The sequence below is a fragment of the Phyllobates terribilis genome, unplaced genomic scaffold, assembly GCF_046119375.1.
Source record: "Phyllobates terribilis strain yellow unplaced genomic scaffold, ASM4611937v1 Scaffold_1__5_contigs__length_1240528914, whole genome shotgun sequence".
Taxonomy (NCBI): Eukaryota; Metazoa; Chordata; class Amphibia; order Anura; family Dendrobatidae; genus Phyllobates; species Phyllobates terribilis.
In genome coordinates, this window is record NW_027362761.1 from 203,754,109 (window position 1) to 203,780,435 (window position 26,327).

The 26,327-nt window shown below is 43.4% G+C and overlaps 1 protein-coding gene across 6 annotated transcripts in view; it reads left to right on the forward strand.

Annotated features, from left to right (window-relative positions):
- Positions 1–26,327, forward strand: part of NTRK2 (neurotrophic receptor tyrosine kinase 2) — a 379,702-nt gene that overhangs the window by 156,880 nt on the left and 196,495 nt on the right. The window lies entirely within an intron of this gene.

A 26,327-nucleotide genomic window follows, 5' to 3' on the forward strand; every position in this document is an offset into this window, starting at 1 on the left:
GGAACAGCCTGCATGGGGCATTATAAAGAGGGGGGGATTCCTGCTTGGGGCATTATAATGAAGAGGGGTGACAGCCTGCATGGGGCATTATAAGGTGGGGACCAGCCTGCATGGGGCATTATAAGGTGGGGAACAGCCTGCACGGGGCATTATAAAGAGAGGGGGGGACATCCTGCATGGGGCATTATAAAGAGGAGGGGTGACAGCCTGCATGGGGCAGTATAAAGAGGAGGGGTGACAGCCTGCATGGGGCATTATAAAGAGGAGGGGTGACAGCCTGCATGGGGCATTATAAAGAGGAGGGGTGACAGCCTGCATGGGGCATTATAAAGAGGAGGGGTGACAGCCTGCATGGGGCATTATAAGGTGGGGAACAGCCTGCATGGGGCATTATAAAGAGGGGGGGATTCCTGCTTGGGGCATTATAATGAGGAGGGGTGACAGCCTGCATGGGGCATTATAAGGTGGGGACCAGCCTGCATGGGGCATTATAAGGTGGGGAACAGCCTGCACGGGGCATTATAAAGAGAGGGGGGGACATCCTGCATGGGGCATTATAAAGAGGAGGGGTGACAGCCTGCATGGGGCAGTATAAAGAGGAGGGGTGACAGCCTGCATGGGGCATTATAAAGAGGAGGGGTGACAGCCTGCATGGGGCAGTATAAAGAGGAGGGGTGACAGCCTGCATGGGGCATTATAAGGTGGGGAACAGCCTGCATGGGGCATTATAAGGTGGGGAACAGCCTGCACGGGGCATTATAAAGAGAGGGGGGGACATCCTGCATGGGGCATTATAAAGAGGAGGGGTGACAGCCTGTATGGGGCAGTATAAAGAGGAGGGGTGACAGCCTGCATGGAGCATTATAAAGAGGAGGGGTGACAGCCTGCATGGGGCATTATAAAGAGGGGGGGCAGCCTGTATGGGGCATTATGTGGGGGGTAACAGCCTGCATGGAGCATTAAAAGGGGGGGGCCTGTATGGGGCATTATGTGGGGGGGAACAGCCTGCATGGAGCATTATAAGGGGGGGGGCAGCCTGTATGGGGCATTATGTGGGGGGTAACAGCCTGCATGGAGCATTATAAGGGGGGGGCAGCCTGTATGGGGCATTATGTGGGGGGTAACAGCCTGCATGGAGCATTAAAAGGGGGGGGCCTGTATGGGGCATTATGTGGGGGGGAACAGCCTGCATGGAGCATTATAAGGGGGGGGGGGCAGCCTGTATGGGGCATTATGTGGGGGGTAACAGCCTGCATGGAGCATTATAAGGGGGGGGCAGCCTGTATGGGGCATTATGTGGGGGGTAACAGCCTGCATGGAGCATTAAAAGGGAGGGACCTGTATGGGGCATTATGTGGGGGGTAACAGCCTGCATGGAGCATTATAAGGGGGGGACAGCCTGTATGGGGCATTATGTGGGGGGTAACAGCCTGCATGGAGCATTAAAAGGGAGGGACCTGTATGGGGCATTATGTGGGGGGTAACAGCCTGCATGGAGCATTATAAGGGGGGGACAGCCTGTATGGGGCATTATGTGGGGGGTAACAGCCTGCATGCAGCATTATATGGGGACCGGTATCCTGTATGGAGCGTTATATGGGGGCCAGTATCCTGTATGGAGCGTTATATGGGGGCCAGTATTCTGTATGGAGCCTTATATGGGGGCCAGTATTCCGTATGGAGCCTTATATGGAAGCCAGTATTCCGTATGGAGCCTTATATGGGGGCCAGTATTCCATATGGGGGCCAGTATTCCGTATGGAGCCTTATATGGGGGCCAGTATTCCATATGGAGCCTTATATGGGGGCCAGTATTCCGTATGGAGCCTTATATGGGGGCCAGTATTCCATATGGAGCCTTATATAGGGGCCAGTATTCCATATGGGGCCTTATATGGGGGCCAGTATTCCGTATGGAGCCTTATATGGGGGCCAGTATTCCGTATGGAGCCTTATATGGGGGCCAGTATTCCGCATGGAGCCTTATATGGGGGTCAGTATTCCGCATGGAGCCTTATATGGGGGTCAGTATTCCGCATGGAGCCTTATATGGGGGTCAGTATTCCGCATGGAGCCTTATATGGGGGTCAGTATTCCGCATGGAGCCTTATATGGGGGTCAGTATTCCGTATGGGGCCTTATATGGGGGCCAGTATTCTGTATGGGGTCTTATATGGGGGCCAGTATTCCGTATGGGGTCTTATATGGGGGCCAGTATTCCGTATGGGGTCTTATATGGGGGCCAGTATTCCGTATGGGGCCTTATATGGGGGCCAGTATTCCGTATGGGGCCTTATATGGGGGCCAGTATTCCGTATGGGGTCTTATATGGGGGCCAGTATTCCGTATGGGGTCTTATATGGGGGCCAGTATTCCGTATGGGGCCTTATATGGGGGCAAGTATTCCGTATGGGGCCTTATATGGGGGCCAGTATTCCGTATGAAGCGTTATATGGGGGCCAGTATTCCGTATGGGCGTTATATGGGGACCAGTATTCCGTATGGAGCCTTATATGGGGGCCACTATTCTGTGTGGAGCGATTCACCGGTTTCTGAGCTATTGTGGAATTTACAATAGATATCACTCATGAAGTGAAATCTTTGCATTGTACTATATATATATATTTCTCCGCCGTATCTCTGCATCATGAATCGTGGTATGTGTTAAAGGGGCCCACTGAGACTCTTTCGCCCGGGGCCCAGAAAAACCTGGAGCCGGCCCTGTCCACAGGATCTCATGAATGGGGTCCTGTTGCGCAGCGATGTCAGTTGAGAGGAGGCTGCATATGTGCAGCTCTCTTCTTTGATTAGTATGGGAGTAATATCCGCTGGCTTTGCAATTTTCAGAACTTCCATACAAGTGAATGGAGAGAGCCGTTCAACCCCTTCCAGGGTTGCCAGCCATCCAGAAATTCCAGGACAGTTTGTAAAAATAGGACACTTTTCAGCTCTGATTGGAAAAAAAATTTCAGGAGTCCGTAATTTTTTTGATGCTGAAAATTGTCTCTCCAGAGAGGAAGAGGACTAGAACTCTAGTGCCACCTACAGGAAGTAGCAAACCTAAGAGTCAATATTGACTCTCTAATGAGCCTTGTCACATGACTTAGGATGATAGCCAAAACCAAAATCTCAATTTGCAGACACTGTGTTTCGGGGTACTGCCCCTCGTCATTGCAAAGTGTGAGATCTGGTTTGGCTGGGTGAGAGGCGTCTGACTGGGATCCAAGGGGTAACATTTCTCCTTGCGGAGAGTGACATGTCAAGTCTGACATGTCAAGGTGAGGAGACTTTTAAGCCAAAATGCTCCTCTGGGAAATATGCAAATTGAGATTTTGGTTTTGGCTATTATCCTAAGTCACAAGACTCATTAGAGAGTCAATATTTACTTTTAGGATTGCTATTTCCTATAGGTGGCACTACAGTTCTAGCCCTCTTCCTCTCTGAAGAGACAATTTCCATATTTCCCAGAGGAGCATTGCGGCATATAAGTCACCTCACCTTGGCATGTCATGCTTGACATGTCACTCTGCGCAAGGAGAAACGTTACCCCTTGGATCCCGGTTTTGAAGCTGAAGAAAATTATACAAATAGTTTTGACTGTATTTATCATTATTTTACAGTTTGCAGTGAATGCCGCTGATGTCTTCATATCAGAATTATGGGCTATAGACATGTATCGCTTATAATCGTAATGAGTTATTATGGTTTTCCAATGTGTCCGTAAAAAATATTGTCTGCCCTTGATTTTTTGATAAGCTGTCCAGAAAAAATGAAATGTCAAGTTGGCAACCTTGACCCTCTCTCCATTCGTAGCAGCACACAACGGGGCTCTGTTGTCATGATAGATGCAGGTCCTAGCTGTGGATATGCCATAAATGTTCAAATGAGAATTACCCTTTAACTAATAGAATGTGGACTGGAGATCAACAAGTGGGGACTGGAACCTTTACCCTGCCCGCGGCAGCTTGAGCTGGCTTTAAATGTTAGCATGTCTGTTGACACAGACAAAAGTTTGGACAGACACTAAATCACATTGAGAAGTTTGCAATGCATTATATTGTAACTGCACCATTAGAGCACAGCTATCATTTGTGACTTCGGTTTAGCTTGATTACTTACTATAACCTGAGGTAAAGTCCATCTTTAATCTCCTTGTTGGCTAGTACTGTTGCTTTGCAGCGCTGGTGTCCTGTGTTAAAATCCCAGCTAGGACAGAATCTGCAACCAGTTTGTATGTTCTCCCCATGTTTGCTTGGGTTTCCTCCAACAGGAAGCCTAACATTTTGCTACATTTCCTTAGAGAAAATTGCAAAAAAACCTCCAGATTGCGGATTTTTGTAAAATTCTATTCCACTCAAATAAATTTGCTAATCTCTAATGGCCTACCTTGTACTGCTATGTTGGTCCTTTCTAAGAATGTAGAATGTAAGTGTTCAGTTTGCTGTATGGACAGCTGGTCACATTAAGTAATGGAGTGTGAATGTCCTTCAGGGTATTGTGTGGACCAACAACCCAGCTGGTTACATTACCAAATGTAACCGGAGAGTGCCTTCAAAGTCATTTACATGGATCTATTATGGAGGAGTTCTCTTAGCTCTCTATATAGTTATACTATATAAGTTATACTACCCTATACTGACATCCAATTTCATACTGACATGACCGCTTTAGAACTTTCTCTCACAAAGTAAATTACAGTTATCTTTCTAAATACATAAACTTTTTCTTCCTTAAAAGCTCAACGTGTGTTAAGGAAAAAATGAAGACAAAAAATTAAAGCGTAACTGTCATTTTAATTTTTATTTAAAGCGAACCTGTCACCAAGAAAATGCAATGCGATCTGCGGACACAATGTTATAGAGAAGGAGGAGGTGAGCAGAATGATATGTGATTTTGTGAGAAAAGATTCACTGTAGCCTGTGATTTATTCATTTATACGTTTGCTCTTTCTGGGATTTCCAGTCCAGTGGGCAGTCGTATCAGTGACTGACAGGTATTTCTGTATGCGCACTTATATAAAGATAGCTGTGAGTTATTGATAGCCCCGCCCACTGGACAAAACCCCCCAGAAAGAGCAGAGGATTTAATGATGAAAATACAGGTTATACCTATACATCAATCTGCTGAGCTCCCCCTGCTTTATAACATGATGCCTGCAGATTATACTGCATTTTTATGGTGACAGGTTTCCTTTAAAAATAATGTAGAGCAAGTGATTTTAATAATCTTTCAAACATACCTTATAAATAAAATACAAAAAGAAAACCTTTCAAAAACCTTCTAGAAGATGACTCCCTATGATGTTTCTGATGCTAATATGTATTCAGCTCCACACACACTGAATACTAAGGATGGGGGCAGAACCTGCACAGCGTGCACTCTCCTGGCTGAATCCTATGCACTGTTTGTCAGTGCATCAGCATTTTACATCAGTCTTCGGGACAGTACATGAGTAGTGTTGAGCCACCCCCGTAGTGTTCGAGTTCGGTTCGGTTCGTCGAACACCCGTGTGTTCGCCGAACTGTTCGTCGAACTGTTCGTCGAACACCTTCGAACACCGTTAAAACCAATGGCAGGCAAACAAAAACACATAGAAACACATAGAAAACACCTTCAAAGGTGTCCAAAAGCTGACAAACTGCTCAGAAGACACAACTAACACATGGAAAAGTGACAAGTACATATAGTCATGCGAAAAGAAAAGAGGTGGAGGAGTAAAAGGAGGGGGAGACACAGATATAGGCATGTCATGCCCTTCTAAAATCCAAAAAGTGAGAAGCCGAGACGGCCAGTCCGCTCCTGCCCGTGCCACCTCCGTGTCGCCGGGTTTGTGCCAGAGCCGCGGTGAACCCTGACGGCCAGCCCCCCTCTCCCAATACTGGTGCCTGTCCGCTGGTGGGTCGAGAGAGCCCCCCTGTGGTGGAGGCAGCTCTAAGCTTTTTAATTTAAATTGTCCCTCTAATTTGAATGAATACACTTTAAATCCATTTACAAGGATCTATTGGAGGGCAAGTCTCATGCCAGCAGCCGCGTAATTCCAGCTCCAGCAGCGTCCACTAAAGCTGCTGCAGTTAAAAAGCTTTTATAAGGATCGAGCTCGGCTGTCCACCGCAAGGCATCCTACTGCCAGTCCCAGCCCCTATGCCTTGGGGTGCCTCCTGATGCTCTTCACTAAGTATCCCGTGGTCCCGAAGCATTTCCTTTGAAAAAATTAAGTGTCCAAACTACAGGTGGTGTAGCTTGCTTAACAGCCGGGATAATCCGCTGACTAGCAGACACTGCTACTAGGCACAAAGTATTTCCTGGGCTAGATGCAGTTAAAAATTTGTAAGTAGATACTCTCGTTGGATGCTGAGAAAGCATTCCATAGAGTCTCCTGGCACGCCATATATGATTCTCTTAAAAAGCTTGGGGTAGGGGTCTAGGGGACCCTTTTATAGCCAAAATCACGGCCCTGTATCACAATACGTCACCTAGGCTGAAGATAAATGGAACTGTAGCACCGAGGGCTCGGTTGCTACAGACGTATTGCACCTCACCCAGAGGTGTGATATCTCACTCTCAGATAAGGATGGAGTGTGGATCAGGACCCGACACCTGCATGCATTACACCACATTGCCGTGGGGCAGGGCGACCAATATGCCCCTGAGATGGGCACGACAGTCCCTGTCCCTGGCTGGAGTGGGGGGAGGGAACACTGAGGAAGGGGAACCCTGCAGTGCAGGAGCAGGGAGGAAGCAGTTCCTGGGTGCATTGAGAAGGGAGTATAAAAGGTGGGCACCATCTTAGTTCAGTGCAGAGAAGTCTGAGCAGAAGTGGCAGGGAGCAGGGGCTCTGCATGAGCTCTGCTCCGGAGGCGGGCCTAGTAACAGAGGCCCAGACCTGCAAGAGGGAGAAGGAAGGAAGAGGAGCGGAGAAGGCTCCAGGAACGAGGAATGAAGGGATCCCAGGGGTGCGGACGGGCGAGTCGCCACCGCACGCCCGAATCCACCTGCGTGGAGGGGTCAGGCCAAAGGGGGAGACCGGTCCCCGAACTAGTGGAGGCAGGAAACGACCCTCAGCTAGAAACCGGAGGCTCTGACATTTTATGTGGCGCAGCCCCTTGCTCCACCCGCTAGGAAGGCACCACATAGGATCAGGGAAACTGGCGCCAAGTTTACCAAGAGGAGGCCCGAGGCAGCCTGACAGAAGTGTTGGTAAGAAAGGCCAGACAAAGGACACACAAAGGGGGTCCTGTGAAGCGCTCCAAAGTTATCTGGGAGTTGTCTGAGCCCCTCACCTGGTGAGCACAGTACGACGTGGGCAGCCGTTACCTGCAGACGTGGTCTGGATAATAAGAACTGTGAGTAAAGGCCCTGAACTGCATCACTGACTCCGTGTCGTTACTGCTGCTGCCCTGCACCATCACCCCCATCCTCCGCATACACTGCCCTGAGGCTATACTCCTCCCGTGGGGAGTTATGCTACGCTCTGCTGCACCCACAACACCAGCCTTAGCGGTCTGCCCTGTAGCGGCGGTTCACTCTGACCGCAATCCACGGGTGGCGTAGTCGGACATTTAAACATCAAAACCACATAAATAGTTCCGCCACTGGTTTGACCGCCCTGAGCCACGGAACCGGATCGCCGCCACGAAGACTACAACCACCAGCATCCACCAAAAAGGGTCCGGCTCCGGGTGTCCCAAGGCCCAGGGGGTGCGTCAGAACATTTTCATCACCTTTCACAATCACCAATGGGACAAGGCAGGGATGTCCTCTGTCCCCTCTCTTATACATCCTAGTGACGGAGCACCTGCTCTCATCAATTCGCCATAACCCCAATATTAGGTGGATTGAGGTGGGAGGCACCGAGTACAAGTGCTCTCTATTTGCTGATGATGTCCTAGTATATATCACTCAATCACATATATCCATCCCTGCTGTTATGGCTGAAATAGATCACTTTGTTACATGGTAAAATTTTAAAATCAATGCAGCGAAGTCTGAGGCCCTCGATGTCTCCCTCCCTAAATCCATATAGGATTCCATCCAGTCCAACTTTCCCTTTGCCTGGCCCTCACAGGGTATCAAATACTTAGGAATTCCTATTCATAGAGACCTCTCCCATCTATGTTATCTTAATTTTGGGCCCTTTATTGAACAATTCCATACAGACCACGGTTGGCAAGTTGGAACTGTGAGATTCACTACGTGCACCACTGGTATTTTGTGGAAAAGCACATGTAAGATTCTGCAACAGTCTCTGCTGATACTCCTGCATGCGTGCATCCCTTTCTATGGCAGGAATAATTTCTGCAAATTTACTTTTGTACCGGGGATCTAACAGTGTGGCAACCCAGTAGTCAGGATTATTTCTAATTCTCACAATTCGAGGGTCATGTTGCAGGTAGTGCAGCAAGAAGGCACTCATGTGTGTTGCGCATCCAGGAGCACCAAGTCCCTGTTGTGTTGGTGGCGAGGTAACAATCATGCTTCCTTCCTCTGTCCTCTCCCCCCAACCTCGCACAACAGAAATGTGATCAAGGTCTCCCTCATCTGATGAGTCTTCCATCAGTTCGTCCTCCACTTCTTCCTGGGCTCCTGCACCTTCCTCACTAGTTTGGCTGCTACCATGCGCCCTGGTAAAATCATCTCCCCCACCCTCACATGCCTGCCGCCCTCGTGCTGCCGACCGTCTGGACCTTGCAGATGTTAGCCCTTCCGCATACAACTCCTCCTCCTCTACTTCCTCCACCTCCTCTTGTGCCACCACCTGACTCCGAATTCTGTTTAACATGTGCTCCAGCATGTAAATCACCGGAATAGTCATGCTGATAATGGCATCGTCAGCACTAAACATCTTCGTCGCCATTTCAAAACTGTGCAGAAGGGTGCATAGGTCCCTGATCTGAGACCACTCCTCCAGCGTGATTTGCCCCACCTCTGAATCTCGTTGGCCCAGGCTATACGTCAGAACGTATTGCACCAGGGCTTGTCGGTGCTGCCACAGTCGCTGCAACATGTGCAGAGTTGAATTCCACCGGGTAGGCACATCGCATTTTAGCCGGTGAAGTGGCAGGCCCAACGACTTCTGTAGAGATGTAAGTCGCTGAGCTGCGGGATGCGAACGGCGGAAGTGAGCACACAGCGACCGTGCCCTCTGCAGAAGGCCATCTAGTCTGGGATAGTGGGCTAAAAATTGCTGGACAACCAGGTTCAACACGTGAGCCATACAAGGCACGTGTGTGACATTGCCCCGGCGAAGGGCCGCACCCAGGTTTGCAGCATTGTCGCACACGGCCTTCCCTGGTTTCAGGTCCAGTGGAGACAACCATTCATGAAATTGGTTCTCCAGAGCTGACCACAACTCCTCAGCTGTGTGACTCACATTTCCCAGACATTTCAATGTAAAAACCGCCTGATGACGTTGAGCCCTACTGCCAGCATAGTAAGGAGGTGTGCAGGATCCCTTCTGCGCAGTTAGAAAGCTTGTGGCATGACCAGACAGGCTTTGGGTGCAGGTGGAAGACCGAGAGGAGGTTGAGGAGGCAGAAGCAGTGGAGGAAAAATGACATAAAGAGGATTGACGCACAACTCGTGGGGACGGCAAGACTTGGACAGCAGCCCCTTGTCCTGCTGTCACCATAGTTACCCAGTGCCCAGTCAGCGACATGTAACGCCCCTGTCCATGCCTACTCGTCCAAGTGTCTGTGGTGAAATGCACCCTGTCACACACAGAGTTTCTCAAAGAAGCGGTGATGTTGTGTGCGACATGCTGGTGGAGCGCAGGCACACCTTTCTTTGAGAAGTAGTGCCGACTGGGCATCTGGTACTGGGGCACTGCGACGGACATAAGGTCTCGAAAATCCTCTGTGTCCACCAGGCGGAAAGGCAGCATTTCTGTAGCCAAGAGCTTGCAGATGGTGAAATTCAACCTCTTAGCTTTCTCATGGCTAGGAGGAAATGGTCTTTTACTTGTCCACATCTGAGGGACCGAGGGCTGGCTATTGTGCTTAGACGGGGTTGATAAGGGTGTCCCCGGCAAACTGCCGGTCTGTGAGGAAGATGCAGGCGGACATGTTAGGTTGCCTTGATCCAAAGGTGGTGCTATCGATGTCGGACAGCGCTCAAAACCAGCTGGTGTTACCACCTCCAAAGAAAATGATGACCTGCCAATCACGCTGGCTGTTGCGGGTAAAGAGGTGGCAGGTCTGCGCCCCAAAACAGGTGTGACTGCTGTCCCCCCAGTCACAGAGGATGAAGAGGCTGCGGATGCACAAGATATGGCAGACGGTGGTTGGCCCGGCCGGCTAGACCGCATTGTAGCACACTGAGCTTCCCACTGCAACTTATGCTTCATGTCCATGTGCCGGTTCATGCATGAAGTACTCAAACTATGTATTTTTTGGCCTCTACTTAGCTTTTGCTGACAAATGTTACAGATAACACGAGTTGGGTCATCTTTATCGATCTGAAAAAATGCCCAGGCTATGCAAGGCTTAGCACCCATGCGACCTGAAGAGCCACCACGACTTGTGGTGAGAGGCAGAGTTGTGTTTGAGGATGCAGTTGTTGACGTGCTTCCAGTACTACGTCTCTGTCCAGGAAGGCGCAACCTGACCTCGTCGTCACTAGCATCTTCCTCCACCTCCTCTGCTGACCTCATCTCTTGGCTGACTGTGGGTTGACAGTAAGTGGGATCTCCGACCTCATCATCATCACCCTGTGCGTTATCACACCCGTCGTCCTCAGAGCCAACCTGTTCCTGCCCTGACAAAAAACTAAAGTTGTCGCTCCAATCAGGTATTTGAGTCTTATCATCGTCTTCCTCATTGTCTCCACCAACAGGAGTTACAGTTTGGGAATGAGGGTCTACATTATGGTCAGAACCTTCTGCGTCTGGTCCTGGATCCGACTCATAAAGATTCTGGGCATCAGTGCAGATCATTTCCTCGTCTGGATTCACAGAAGCGCTGGAGTCGACCTCTGATTCCCAGGCTATAGTATGAGTAAACAGCTCTGCAGACTCAACCATCTGTTCTACCTCATACTCAGACGGGCAGCTGGAGATTTGGGAGCTGTGAGGAAGCAAGTGCGATTTGGGTGACACCTTTGAGGACTGGAGTATTTGTGATGTTGAAGTTGATGTGGAGGAGAGCCCACTTAAAGGAGCACTTGATATCCGTTGAAGCACCTGCTGTTTTTGTGCCTCATCTGGAATTTGTAGCGATTGGCGTGGCCGTAAGAAAGGGATCTTATCACATTGTCCGCTAAAAGAAGTAGACATTTTAGTTTGGCTGGAAGATGGTCTTTCTTCTGCACCTACCCCACGGACACAACCTTTTTTCCCCTTCCCAACACGCCTATTCCCCTTTCCACCAGCAGCAGGCCTTTTTCCACTCATTTTGGTGGTTAACTAATTCACAACTCTGGAGTTGTTTGCACAAAAAAACAATGGATGGTAACCGAGCAGAGCTGAGTGGCCAAACTGTGGTATTAGGCCAAAACTATTGGCTGGGTTAGATGCAGAAAAAAAATATTTTTAATTTGCAACCTGATGGAGGTCAGTATAGATGGACTAATAGACCAAGTCCCACACACCGCTAGAAGCCCAAATATTTTTTCAGAGCTAGATGCAGAAAAAAATTATATTCAATTTGCAACCTGCTGGAGGTCAGTATAGAAGGACTAATAGAACAAGTCCCACACACTGCTAGAAGCCCAAATATTTTTTCAGAGCTAAATGAAGAAAAAAATTATTTTTAATTTGCAACCTGATGGAGGTCAGTATAGATGGACTAATAGACCAAGTCCCACACACTGCTAGAAGCCCAAATATTTTTTCAGAGCTAGATGCAGAAAAAAATTATTTTTAATTTGCAACCTGATGGAGGTCAGTATAGATGGACTAATAGACCAAGTCCCACACACTGCTAGAAGCCCAAATATTTTTTCAGAGCTAGATGCAGAAAAAAATTATTTTTAATTTGCAACCTGATGGAGGTCAGTATAGATGGACTAATAGACCAAGTCCCACACACCGCTAGAAGCCCAAATATTTTTTCAGAGCTAGATGCAGAAAAAAATTATTTTTAATTTGCAACCTGATGGAGGTCAGTATAGATGGACTAATAGACCAAGTCCCACACACTGCTAGAAGCCCAAATATTTTTTCAGAGCTAGATGCAGAAAAAAATTATTTTTAATTTGCAACCTGATGGAGGTCAGTATAGATGGACTAATAGACCAAGTCCCACACACTGCTAGAAGCCCAAATATTTTTTCAGAGCTAGATGCAGAAAAAAATTATTTTTAATTTGCAACCTGATGGAGGTCAGTATAGATGGACTAATAGAACAAGTCCCACACGCTGCTAGAAGCCCAAATATTTTTTCAGAGATAAATGAAGAAAAAAATTATTTTTAATTTGCAACCTGATGGAGGTCAGTATAGATGGACTAATAGACCAAGTCCCACACACTGCTAGAAGCCCAAATATTTTTTCAGAGCTAGATGCAGAAAAAAATTATATTCAGTTTGCAACCTGATGGAGGTCAGTATAGATGGACTAATAGAATGATGCTATGCCCAAAAGATTTTACTTCACTAGGTGCAGTAAAAAAATTGGTATTCTATACACAGGTGGTATATCTTGCAACACAGATAGGCTACTCCACTGACTAACACACTCTGCAATAGGCCAAAAAGGATTAGCTTTGCTAGATTCAGCCAAATGCTGTGAAAAAAACTTGCACAGCACTGGCACAGACCTGCCTGGCAAAAACTGATAGGAACTGATGTAACCTAGTCCTGAAAAGGACTCCAATTACAATTAGTCTTTACTCCCACAATCTATCTATTTAAGAGCACAGACCTGCCTGATAAAAGTCGTAGGAAATGCTGTAACCTAGTCCTTAAAAGGACTGCAATCACAACTATTCCCTACTCCCAAGCTATCTGTATATTTGTGCGAAAATTGGCTTGAAATTAACAAGGTATAGCGCACACAGCAACAGCGGTGCCGTCTAACACGCAGCTGCAGCAGTGAGAAAATGGTGGCGACGGGGAAAATGGCTTGGTCTTATAGGGCAAGGACATGTGACATACACTGCCAATCACACATGCCCTTGCTTGTGTGAAAAAAAGCACTTCGCTCCGTGTGTGCGCTGCTGATAGGCTGACAGATTGCACCTCCCCACTGCAAATGCGGGAAAGAGAAAAAAAAATGGAGATCTTCATTGTTCCTGCAGAGATCCATCCCCTGCCCCTCCCCCCGCCCCGCTGTACACTCAAACTGCGTATTAACATTAATTTTCATCATTACTGAGAAAATATCCAGTTATGATTTTGGTGCACGAACAGTTATCGAACATAACCTCGAACAGCCGAATTTTTCTCAAATTGTTCGTGTTCGCCGACCGGCTCGAACACCGCCCAAAACAGCTCGAATTTGAGATTGGCGAACAGTTCGAGTAGAACAACGCTCATCTCTATACATGAGCTCTGTCAGCTCTTGGTTGTCTGCACACAGCTACTCTGCCTGATTCCTGTGTGCTCAGTGATGTCGGCAGTTTTCCTCAGTGTATAGCACAGCCACACAGTACAATAAGCTGACATGACAAGGCAGAAGGAGCTCAGTAACATCGGCACTTCCCCTCAGTGTTTGCCACACTGCTCCTTCTGCTCTGTCAGCTGATTCCTGTGTGCTCAGTGACATCGGCACTTCTCCGTGTTCTGTCAGCTGCGGGCTCCTGTGTTGCCTGTGAATGATGAAAATTCCAGCAAATATGCCTTTGGACGATCAATAACACTGAGAAGTGCCGATGCCACTGAGTACAGAGGAACCTGCAGACAGGAGCTGTATGTGGACAACCAAGAGCTGACAGCATTGTGCCCAAGACTGAGGTAAACTGCTGATGCACTGACATACAGTGCATGGTATTCAGCCAGGAGTGCTGTGCAGGCTCTGCCCCTACCCTTAGAGAACTGTATTCAGTATCTGTGGAACTGAATACGGATTTGCTTCAGAAACTGCATACAGGGGCATCTTCTACAAGGTTTTTGAAAGGTTTTCTTTCGGATTTTATTTATAAGGTACATTTTAAAGATTATTAAAATTGCTTGTTCTACATTATTATGGAATAAAAATTAAAACGACAGTTACACTTTAAGTATAAAATAAATAGAATAACATACTGCCATATATATTTTTCTTTATGTAAAAAGGGGTTATCTCTTGAAGACACTCGCTCTCCATATGCCCTATTAGAGTGTATAGACAAGTCATATAGGGCAGTGATCCCCAACTCCAGTCCTCAAGGCCCACCAACAGACCATGTTTTCAGGATTTCCTTAGTATTGCACAGGTAATAATTGCATCACCTGCACAGGCAATAATTCCATCACCAGCGTTGCCAACCATCCAGAAATTCCAGGACTGTCCATTAAAATAGGGCGCTTTATTGCCCTGTCCATAAAAAAAATTGAAGGCATCCGTGATTTTTTTGAAGCTGAGGAAACTTATACAGATTATTTTGACTGTATTTATCATGTATTTGTGGGCTGTATACATGTATCACTTATAATCATAATGATTTATGATTTTCCAATGTGTCCATAAAAAGTATTGTATAGCTGTGATTTTTTGATGAGCCGTCCAGAAAAAAGTATAATGGGTCAACGATTTTTACGCTTGACATCTTTGTGCCGTATATACCATGATTTTCTATACTTTTAAAAAGAGAGATACCCGGGATAAAGAAGATAAGACCTAAGCACAGTTAGAGTCTATGGCTCCGCTAAGCGGAAAGTTTGAATACCCGTATTTTGTAGTTTCTAAACATTTTTACAAGACGGATACAAAGATCATGATGTAAAGCTAAAGGGTGACAAAAAGGGCATAATAGGTCATTACACAGACACACCAGGTGTTAATTCTGCGGTCTATGCTCACCTTCAGAATTGTGTAAAGCCCAACTCTTATATGGGCTGGTGTAAGCTCTTAGCTGCTGCTGCTCCGCTCGATGGCAGGATGCCAAAATAAATTGTCTTGAAGAAGTGGAAACGCGGATACTGTTGCCCTGCTAGTGATATTAATGCAAGAAAACGTGATGGTGAAGGAACATGAAGTTTATTTCTATACGCGTTTTGAAGTCGTACTGACTCCTTCCTCAGGAGTACCACAGAAAAACCATAGAGAAATAAACTGCATGTATCTTCGCTATGACATTTCTTGGAATTAATACCACCAGCAGTGCAGCAATATCTGCTTTTCCACTTCTTCAAGATCATGATGTAAACACCTTCAGGAAGACAAAAAGAAATATATATGAAAAGAGCAAGGAACCATGTTTTTGTAAAGCTGGTTCGAATCAGATCTTTCACATGATATTGCTAAATCTATAGAATAAGTGCGACAGGTTAGTGGAATCAGTCATCTTCCATGTGAAGCTGAATTGGTGCAATGACGCCATGATACCATATCCAAGTCACCTGATGGTTACGTGCCTGTTCTAGTGGTGCTGCCCAAAGCATGATTCAGATGAGTCATTGATCCTGGATCCTTTAAAGGAAAGTTGTCACCCATTATATTATATGCCTTTACAGAGCAAACAGATCAATATGTATATACCTGAACATATATATGCGTGAACAGACAAATTCACGGCTTGGGATATGCTTATGGAAAGACTCTTCAATATTTTTCTTACTAATATATTAGATAGAAGATATTTCACCTAATCATAAGCTGTGATATGTGCAGAACATTGGAGAGAACATAATAGCTGCAGCAGAGGAGTGATTACTGGGTTCTTCACGATGCAGAGAGTGAACTGTATAGTGGATTCAGTGGGCAGCGAACAGGGAAAGGGGTTGCTATAGCAACGCTCTTAGCCGCAGACACAAATGCATCCTGATTTCAAAGAACTGAATAGATACTTTAAAAAATGTATGAAGGTTCATACATGCTTGATGCATACTGTATATTAATGCTCAAAACCGTCAAGGGAAAAATCCCATCCACCCTCTTATCCAAAGCGTTTACTATTTAAATATGGCTTTACCATTAGATCGTGGCATAGAGCTGAGCCCAGAACAAATCATCCCTATTTATAGATATGTCCATAGCAAATGAGGATCAATACAATTATGCTACAGATGCCACTGACACACTCTATCTAATCATCTCCTATGGTGTCGCATGGCGGCCTGCAGCCTACTGTCACTTTCACGCAGTCACAAATGTCTCCAAATGCGTTGGAGTTTCTGACTCTGGTCGCAAGACGCATGCAACTCACTGGTCAAAGATTTCAATGTAAATTTCATGGGACTGCAATGTGCGACTTTTCGGTCACTTAGGATTGCTGGCACATGACAGCCCCCACATTATAATAAAAACAACCATAAATTGGGAATCATATGATTTTTTTCTTACTGACTTTTTAATTTTTGCGATGTTTTTGTAAATTTTACCCTACTGGTTTGGATATTTACATAGAAAAACATGTAATTAAAAATTATCAAAGCATTTAATTATTTTACTGTGCTTTCACTGTTTCACTCAAATGGACATAACTGCAAGTCCAGATTGCAGGTAATTTATTGCAATTGGGCTTAGGTTTGCTCACACTGCCGTATAACACGGCTGAGTGCTATGAGATGACTTATCGGATAGCACTCAGCCCAATGTTATACTATGGGGCAGAGCAGATCTCCAATTATTTTCTCATGCCGATTTGGTATGAGAAAACAATCAATGCACCCGATAATTGGATCACGCGCACTCATACAAGTCATCCGAGTGCAGTCTGATGTACTCGCACACATTCAATGGAGAAGATGGAGAAATTAAATTCTCCATCTTCTCTGCACCTGTGCTGCGATTCTCTCATGCAAGAGAATCGGATCACACTCAGATGACACTCGGCTCAAACTCAGACAGAGGGGTTGTGTTATACACTGACAGGCTCCTGCTGAAAATGGACATGTGCTGATCTCAGCACTTTAACCCCTCATATGCCGCAGTCAGTGGTGACAGCAGCAAGTGATAAAACTGCCAAAAAAAGATTGCCCCCTTTCGTAGTCCATGGCACCCTGGCTGCACTATTGCAGGGTACCAACAGGTCATTATGGCAACTGGAGGCCTCCATGTCAGCCTTTGGGGCAGGGCCTGATTGGCTAACTGTCAGTCAAATGCTGACAGGGGAGATAATGCACTGTAGTACTGTGAATAGTATAGTATAGTACTGCTGTATATTATCAACTAGATCAAAGGATCACAGGATCAAGTCCCCTTGTGGAGCTAGTAAGAACTGTGAGCAGAAAGATCATAAAATCGCATTTAATAATAAAAATATTTTTTTCTGTAAACAAAAAACAAGCTCCCCTCCCCGAAACCATATTCGGTATCACCACCTCCATAACGATCAATGTTAAAAATCTGTAACAATTCTCATCCCATACAAAGGATGCCGTTAAAAAAATGGGAAAACTATACCATCGTTGTGCCCTTTTTTATCTTGGCTCTAAAAAAAAAAAAAAAAGTGATCAAAAAGTCAGATTTATTAAAAAAATAGTACCAATAAAAATTACAGCTGATAACACAAAAAAGCAGCATTAATACAGTTATACAAACAGAAAAATAAGAAAGCTAGGGTTCTCACAATACAAAGCAAAAAAGTGAATTTTCTTTTGAAAAAGTAAAACAAAGAAGTTATAAGTTGGGTCAGTTGATTTATAAATGGCATAATCATATTGATGTGCTAAACAATAATAACATATCATTTGTACTACTTTATGAACTCAGTAAAAAATAAAATGTAAAAACAATTCCAGATTTTATGTTTTTTGTTCATGACTATCACCATAAAAAAAATTAGGCCTTATTCAAACATACCTGAACCACATACGTCTTCTGTCCATGATTTTCACTAGAAATAGAACACGTGTATGGGGCTTTTCACATGTCCGTGTTTTTTTGCAGACTGTGTGTCCATGCAAAAATCACATGGCTGCTTTTTACTGCCATCATGGATGAAAAGAACCAGTACCAGTCTATGGGTCTTTGAAAATCATGTACAGTCCACAGATGGTATCCGTCTGCTGTTTGTGATTAACATTGCAAAGGATTGGAGAAGAGTTGTAATTTTTTTTTTATTTTTTCAAATCATTGAGGGCACACTGACCAAACACTGATGAGAACGGAGAGGATTTTTAATATGAGGTACATTGTAAAGTCGCTTGCTTTTATAAGATCTTTGCAATTTCTCCTATTTAAGAACTTGAGTCATGCCCTTTTAATAATATTACATATATTGCTGTTCAGTGATATATTTATTGTTTCTTATGGTTTAATTTAGATTCATTTTATTAAAGGGAGCCTAAATTTACAAATGTTAAAATGTTCCTGTGTTCTGTCCGATATCTTCCCTTCATATGTTGTCTCGTGCAATATATAGAGGGAGGTTATTGGATAAGGCAGAGAAAAATTCACACAATTAAGTGACAAGCTTAGTTGGCAGAATCCGCATATATTGCCTCTTATGGAGCAATGCATTGATTAATGGAGAGCAAGAAGGAGCAGCAAGGCTTCGCACAAAGCCACCTAAAGCTACATTCACACATCCGTGTGAGTGTTATATGCAAAAAAATGGACCATTTTTTTCTCAGGTGTCAGCCTAGTTGGGTCCTAGTTGCTTCTGCTTTTTTACTCATCCATTTCTTCACTGAAGCAGTTAGGCGATATGACCTTTTATATTCATTGACAATTTAAAAACAAAGTGGAAGTACAAAGTATGTGTTCTGTGTGTTATTTGTTTCAAAGACTTTGATGGCCGAGTCTGATCTGTAAAAAGGATGAGAATAGGACATAGGCCACGTTCACACGTTCAGTATTTGGTCAGTATTTTACCTCAGTATTTGTAAGCCAAAACCAGGAGGTGGTGATAAATACAGAAGTGGTGACGAGTTTCTATTATAACTTTTCCTTTGATTGTTCCACTCCTGATTTTGACTTACAAATACTGATGTGAAATACTGACCAAATACTGAACGTGTGAATATGGCCATACTCCGAGTCTCACGGACTGGAGAAACGGATCTCATTTTAAAACTGATGTTTCACGGAGACTCTATGGAGCAGTGTGCTGTCCGAGAAAAAAACGGGCCGCACTCGGATGTATGAATGTAGCCTTACTGACTAATCACACAGTATATTTTCCCTCCCAGATCGGTTGTATTGGTGATATTTGAGGATACATCTTTCACGTGTGCAGTTAGAGCTGCATTTGTCCGCTGTCAGAAGCACCTTAAAATCTACATACCAAAATAAAATGATACAATAACCAGTTAGATCTACAATGGCATATTTCTAAGAAGATCAATATCCTACAATATAGCCCAGAGACTGAACTGGTGATACACACAGCCTCAAATCCATCGTCCTATTAACCTTAAGTGCAGATCAGAGTGAGCGGAGGAGATAGCACATTTATTAGTCTACACCTATACACAGACACATTCATATTGCTAAAAGCCGGTCCTGCAGCAAAGTCTAAAAGCATCTGCTGCAATATTTCAGCTGAAAGAGTGGGATTCATTTTTATATTCCATCAAAAACGCAATCCTCCATCATTACATTTTCTGTGTAACGCACACTTTGTGGGTAGACAGTCACAGTTAAATGTCTAGATTTTAAGGAATTTTCTTTGGTATTTTTAAAAATGCTTATTACCCTCTTCACAAAAACAAATTCTCAAGAAAAGTAGAGTTGAGTTGCTTGTAACAAGAAAGCACACCATCTCTGACTGCCACTGATTTCATTTTTTTTTCTGTAAAAACTATTTGATATGAACATGTTCACACACTCACACGGATAACGGTTGAAGGAAAGGACTTAAAAAGAGAGACGCAATATCTGCACCCAAGTGTTCCCTGCACAGACTAGGAAAGTCCCTTATCCCACAACTAAAAAACACATCCTCAGATCTGGCTCTCTAAAAGGCCGTCGAGGGGTTTCTTGTACCTCCTGAGGAACCAGAGAAGAGGCCACAGCACAAGTCCTACAAAGGAAAAGGAGAGTATGCAGGGAGAGACAAGAACCCAGGGTAAGAAACTAAACACATTCACGCAGGATATACAGGGATAAATACAGAGAACCAAAAAATAAATGGACTAAATGAAAAACCTCCCAGACGCCCAAACATAAAAGAAAGAGAAGGATGCTGGGAAGGAGGACTCACAGTCAGACCACAAGAAAAACAACTGGGGTTAATCAAACAAGATAATCCCTAGTTGAGGAGCTGGAACTCCTAACAACATCTATATAGAAGTATAGCCAGCAAAGAAAGTCAGTGAAAGGTGATTATATAAAGCCCATCCCAACATGTGATAGGATAGAACAAAAAGAGAAAATGGAAAACACCTAAAGTGAAGCAAACCAAAAAAAGGAAAGCAAGGACAAAAGAACCATCAGCATTTGGACAGAGACGAATCAGGCTGGGACTCAACAGAGAGGGAAACAGACCACACAGCAAAAAGTCACCAAACTGAGCCATGACACTATTGTACCGACTTGCTGCTTTCAAGTGAATTAAGAATGAAGAAAAAATGTCAAATTCAAATGCAGCAGGACAGATGCCAGCTACATCACATCAGTGATCAATCACACTTGATACTGCTGCTAGCACCTCTCTCTCTTTTTCCCCTATCAATTGAATCTCTGTATTATTCACAGACTACTATACACACCTTATTCAGCTGTAGTTGTACAAGACATTATAGTAGTTATATAGCACATTACTGTTTTGAGTATTTGGCCAGTGTTTGAGGCGTTTCTCATCCGATCTCATTTGCTGGGCTGCGAGCGCTGACGTCCTCTCACTATGATAAATAACCCTAAACTTGTTTCACATTCCCTACTTCGGCTTTTATACAGGCTATGAAAGTCCCTATTGATTGGTTTCATTATACCATATGATGAAATAGCTGCAAGGCATATGGGGGAAGCCCACACAGTTGCACCTAAGGTCTCATGTGAGCCTTCTGTAACTAATGAAATCTTCTGCAATGTGTAAAGTTGCACTGGCAATTTTCTTGGTAATTCGTGTGAATTAAATCACAAATTGTTTGAATTCATAAAATTTGACATGAATTAATTTTGCTTTGAATCAATTCTTTCATCGCTAATATATTTATAACTATACACATATATATCATAATTCTGTACACACACATACTTTATATGTATATTCCTTATTGCTCTCATATGCGAGATGCATATGTATATATATATATCTATGTCTCTCCCTCTCTCTCTTTATCTGTATATATATCTATAGTATAAAATAAAGCACACCTATGATCAAATGAGATGAGTCTTCAATGCATACAGTGGCCTCGACATTTCTAGGCCCTATATATATATATATATACTCTTATATGGAGGGCATTTACTATGTAAAGTAGTTGACTCTGCCTTTCAACTGCTTTAACAAAAGTCTCAGGAGTAGAAATAGTAATTGTGTTCAGGAAAACTTTAATTAAAAATGTATCATGCCTTCTTATTAAAATATATTTCTTCGCTTGCGCGGTGCCAATATTGGAATGCTGCATTTTAAGCTTTATAACCACTTAAGCTGCAGTACCGTTACCTAAATTGAATTTGTTATGCACCCAGACTCAATTGATGGTTAATGTTCAATTAACAGTAGACTCTGAAAATGAGATGCTGTTAGAAGAGCACTTTCAAGGCTTCCTCTCTGATCATTTGCACAATATGTAGTCTACAACCACATGATACTTAAAGGAAAATCACCTAACCATGAGAGGGTTGCATGCTTTTAGAAGTCACTTTTCAAATATGGTGCCCCCTTTTTATTGTTCTGAGATGACAGGGGTCTATACTATACATAGAGACAACTTGCAACATATAATATCAGCTTCTGAGCTACCAGGACAAATTTTTATATACAGTTATATGAAAAAGTTTAGGCACACCTATTAATCTTAAGCTTAATGTTTTATAAAAATTGGTGTTTTTGCAACAGCTATTTCAGTTTGATATATGTAATAACTGTTGGACACAGTAATGTTTCTGCCTTGAAATGAGGTTTATTGTGCTAACAGAAAATGTGCAATCTGTATTCAAACAAAATTTGACAGGTGCATAAGTATGGGCACCCTTGTCATTTTCTTGTTTTAAATACTCCTACCTACTTTTTACTGACTTACTAAAGCACTTTTTTTGTTTTTGTAACCTCATTGAGCTTTGAACTTCATAGCCAGGTGTATGCAATCATGAGAAAAGCTACTTAAAGTGCCCACTTGCAAGTTGCTCTCCTGTTTGAATCTCATCTGAAGAGTGGCATCATGGGCTCCTCAAAACAACTGTCAAATGATCTGAAAACAAAGATTATTCAACATAGTTGTTCAGGGGAAGGATACAAAAAGCTGTCTCAGAGATTTAACCTGTCAGTTTCCACTGTGAGGAACATTGTAAGGAAATGGAAGAACACAGGGACAGTTCTTGTTAAGGCCAGAAGTGGCAGGCCAAGAAAAACATCAGAAAGGCAGAGAAGAAGAATGGTGAGATCAGTCAAGGACAATCCTCAGACCACCTCCAGAGAGCTGCAGCATCAACTTGCTGCAGATGGTGTCACTGTGCATCGGTCAACTATACAACGCACTTTGCACAAGGAGAAGCTGTATGGGAGAGTGATGCGAAAGAAGCCGTTTCTGCAAGCACGCCACAAACAGAGTCGGCTGAGGTATGCAAAAGCACATTTGGAGAAGCCAATTTCTTTTTGGAAGAAGGTCCTGTGGACTGATGAAACCAAGATTGAGTTGTTTGGTCATACAAAAAGGCGTTATGCATGGCGGCAAAAAAACACAGCATTCCAAGAAAAACACTTGCTACCCACAGTAAAATTTGGTGGAGGTTCCATCATGCTTTGGGGCTGTGTGGCCAATGCTGGCACCGGGAATCTTGTTAAAGTTGAGGGATGCATGGATTCCACTCAGTATCAGCAGATTCTTGACAATAATGTTCAAGAATCAGTGATAAAGTTGAAGTTACACAGGGGATGGATCTTTCAGCAAGACAATGATCCAAAACACCGCTCCAAATCTACTCAGGCATTCATGCAGAGGAACAATTACAATGTTCTGGAATGGTCATCCCAGTCCCCAGACCTGAATATCATTGAACATCTGTGGGATCATTTGAAGAGGGCTGTCCATGCTCGGCGACCATCAAACTTAACTGAACTGGAATTGTTTTGTAAAGAGGAATGGTCAAAAATACCTTCATCCAGGATCCAGGAAATCATTAAAAGCTACAGGAAGTGACTAGAGGCTGTTATTTTTGCAAAAGGAGGATCTACTAAATATTAATGTCACTTTTCTGGTGAGGTGCCCATACTTATGCACCTGTCAAATTTTGTTTGAATGCAGATTGCACATTTTCTGTTAGTACAATAAACCTCATTTCAAGGCAGAAACATTACTGTGTCCAACAGTTATTACATATATCAAACTGAAATAGCTGTTGCAAAAACACCAATTTTTATAAAACAATAAGCTTAAGATTAATAGGGGTGCCCAAACTTTTTCATATAACTGTACATGTTCCAACAAAAGTAGTTCTCCTTCATCATTTTACCGTAACTGATTTTCATCAATGTGCTGGATCAGATTATCAACGGTGTTTGGTGAGCAAACCAGATGAAATGCTGATGGAAATCCGGTCCAACACACTGATGAAAGTTGGTCAGTTTTTTCCCACATATGTGGCTGTCGTATGTCTCAATGAGGTCTACAGAGCAAATATTACGACAGTTTTGACCATTGGACTTTACTCCTTCAACAAACATCAATACTCTGTCTCTTCTCCTAACAAGAAGGAACCAATCAGATTCTAGATTTAATTCTTCAGATGTTAAAAAGCATTGCTCTGACTGATTGCTATGGATGATTATCCCACTGGATAGCTGCCGTGAGAGCCAATATGTCTGTATATAAAACTGGTGCCTAAAACTAGCACATTCTTTTGGATTCGGCTGCTGGGGTCAACGCTATCAACGCTTTATAACCTTTCCCATCAATAGGTCGTAAGACAGAATAGTGGCAAAAATACATCCAGTCATATATGATTATGCTCACTGGTTCCTTAAAGAAAACCTGTCATGGTGAACATGGTATGTGATCTGCAGGCAGGAGGAGCCGATCAGATTGATAGACATGTTTATGCTAAAAGTTTGGGGGAAATTTTGCATTTTATTCAGTGAAATCCCTGGTGTTTGTATACATATGAGTCCAGGGGGCGGTCCTTCTGAGTGATTGACAGCCTTCCCTGTATGACTGTACATGCAGAGATAGCTGTCAATCATTAGTAGGACCGCCCACTGGACTCATATGTATACACCAGGGATATCAATGAGTAGATTACAAGTTATACTGAATCTTTTTCACCAAACCTATATATCATTCTGCTCAGCTTCTCCTTCATTATGCCGTGCTGGACACAGATCAGACTGCATGTGCATTGTGACAGGTTATCTTTAAAGTCAGTGATTACTATCACCCTGCAACATCTAGAGACTAAAGGTCTGTGAAATAGTAGTTATTAACAAATAAAGTGATATTAGCCACAATTACCCAGCCATGTATTGCTTTTCTAAAGGCTCACCTTGCACTTGCACTTGGGATGCACCATCAATTATGTATGCATGAGTAGAAGCGACATGACTTCCCGCGCCCTGTGTAGAATTAAGTCACAGCAGTTAGCCACTATAAAAAAGACTTACCGACTAGCATAAAAGGTTAATGTCAGATCTATTTAGCAGGAATATGCCATAAAACCCTTCACATCTGACATTCTGTGGGTCATGCAGACATAACTGCGATGTATAATGGCTAGTTGTATGGCTTTGCGGAACAAATGAAAAAATATTCAATCTCTTAATTTTACTTAATGTCATGTAAAAACCTTCACTGCCTATTTGTAGTATTACCTCACGTGTGCTTTTGGATTTGCAGCATTCATGTGTAGTCCTATTCTTCTTAAGTCAGCACCTTTTTCTCCAGTCTTCTGCCTTCTTTCATGAAATTACAATAATGGGCTTCAACCTGGCACGCCTATGAATTGTATCGTCACCTATGTATTTCAATGTAAGGCCACATTCACACATTCAGTATTAGGTCAGTATTTTACCTCAGTATTTGTAAGCCAAAACCAGGAGAGGAACAATCAGCGGGAAAGTATAATAGAAACACGTCACCGCTTCTGTATTTATCACCCACTCCTGGTTTTGGCTACAAATACTGAGGTAAAAGCCTCAACTAATACCAAATACTGAGATAAAAACCTCAACAAATACCAAATACTGAGATAAAAACCTCAACAAATACCAAATACTTAGGTAAAAACCTCACCAAGTGCCAAATACTGAGGTAAAAACCTCACCAAATACCAAATACTGAGATAAAAACCTCACCAAGTACCAAATACTGAGGTAAAAACCTCACCAAATACTGAGGTAAAATACTGAACGTGTGAACGTGGCCTAATACTACATTTCTAAAACAGCGGCCAGTATAGGGGAATGTATGGATGTTTTAGTAATCAGCTGATCAATTGATTAACGGGATGGCTGCATTTAGAAAAACCTACCAGGGGTTCTTAGATTGTAATAGGTTCAGTATATGCCATTTTTTAAATTAAAATCAAGTGTGGATTCACAGAAAAAGAAGTAAGAACTTCTAATGTGTTCATTTTGGGAAAATGTCATTTATGGAAATAGCTAAGATACACCCTGCAACAGATTGTATTATAAAGTGATTTTTAGAGAAGAAATTCTAATTAAATTGCACACAAAAAATTCACAGGAATTTTTTTCTTCAAATTCACCATCTTTACTCATTTTACATAGAAAAATAATAGAGTAAAAATAAAGCAAACAGTTGGAGCTACCTCATATGGACAATGATACAGAAAGAGAATATTGATCCAAATCTTCAGGCAACTTGGTTTGAGTAGCAAATAAAGTTAAAACTTATTTTAAAATAAATATTTAGAGGATATGAAATGCTTAAAGGGAATCTGTCACCCCCTGGGACTCTTCAGTCCGCTGATATGGGCATACAGATGATAGAAATGTGAATCTATACTTACCTGTATGCCCCATATTAGCAGTCTGGTTGCTGTGTAATAGCAGAAATAATTTAATAAAAAAGCTAAGCTTTGTGTCCCCTGGACGCCAAGAAATGCCCGCACAAAAGGGCCCTATGACGTGCAGGGAAGGTGGGGTGAGTATGGGAATAGGGCTAGTAGGCGGGCATTTCTTGGC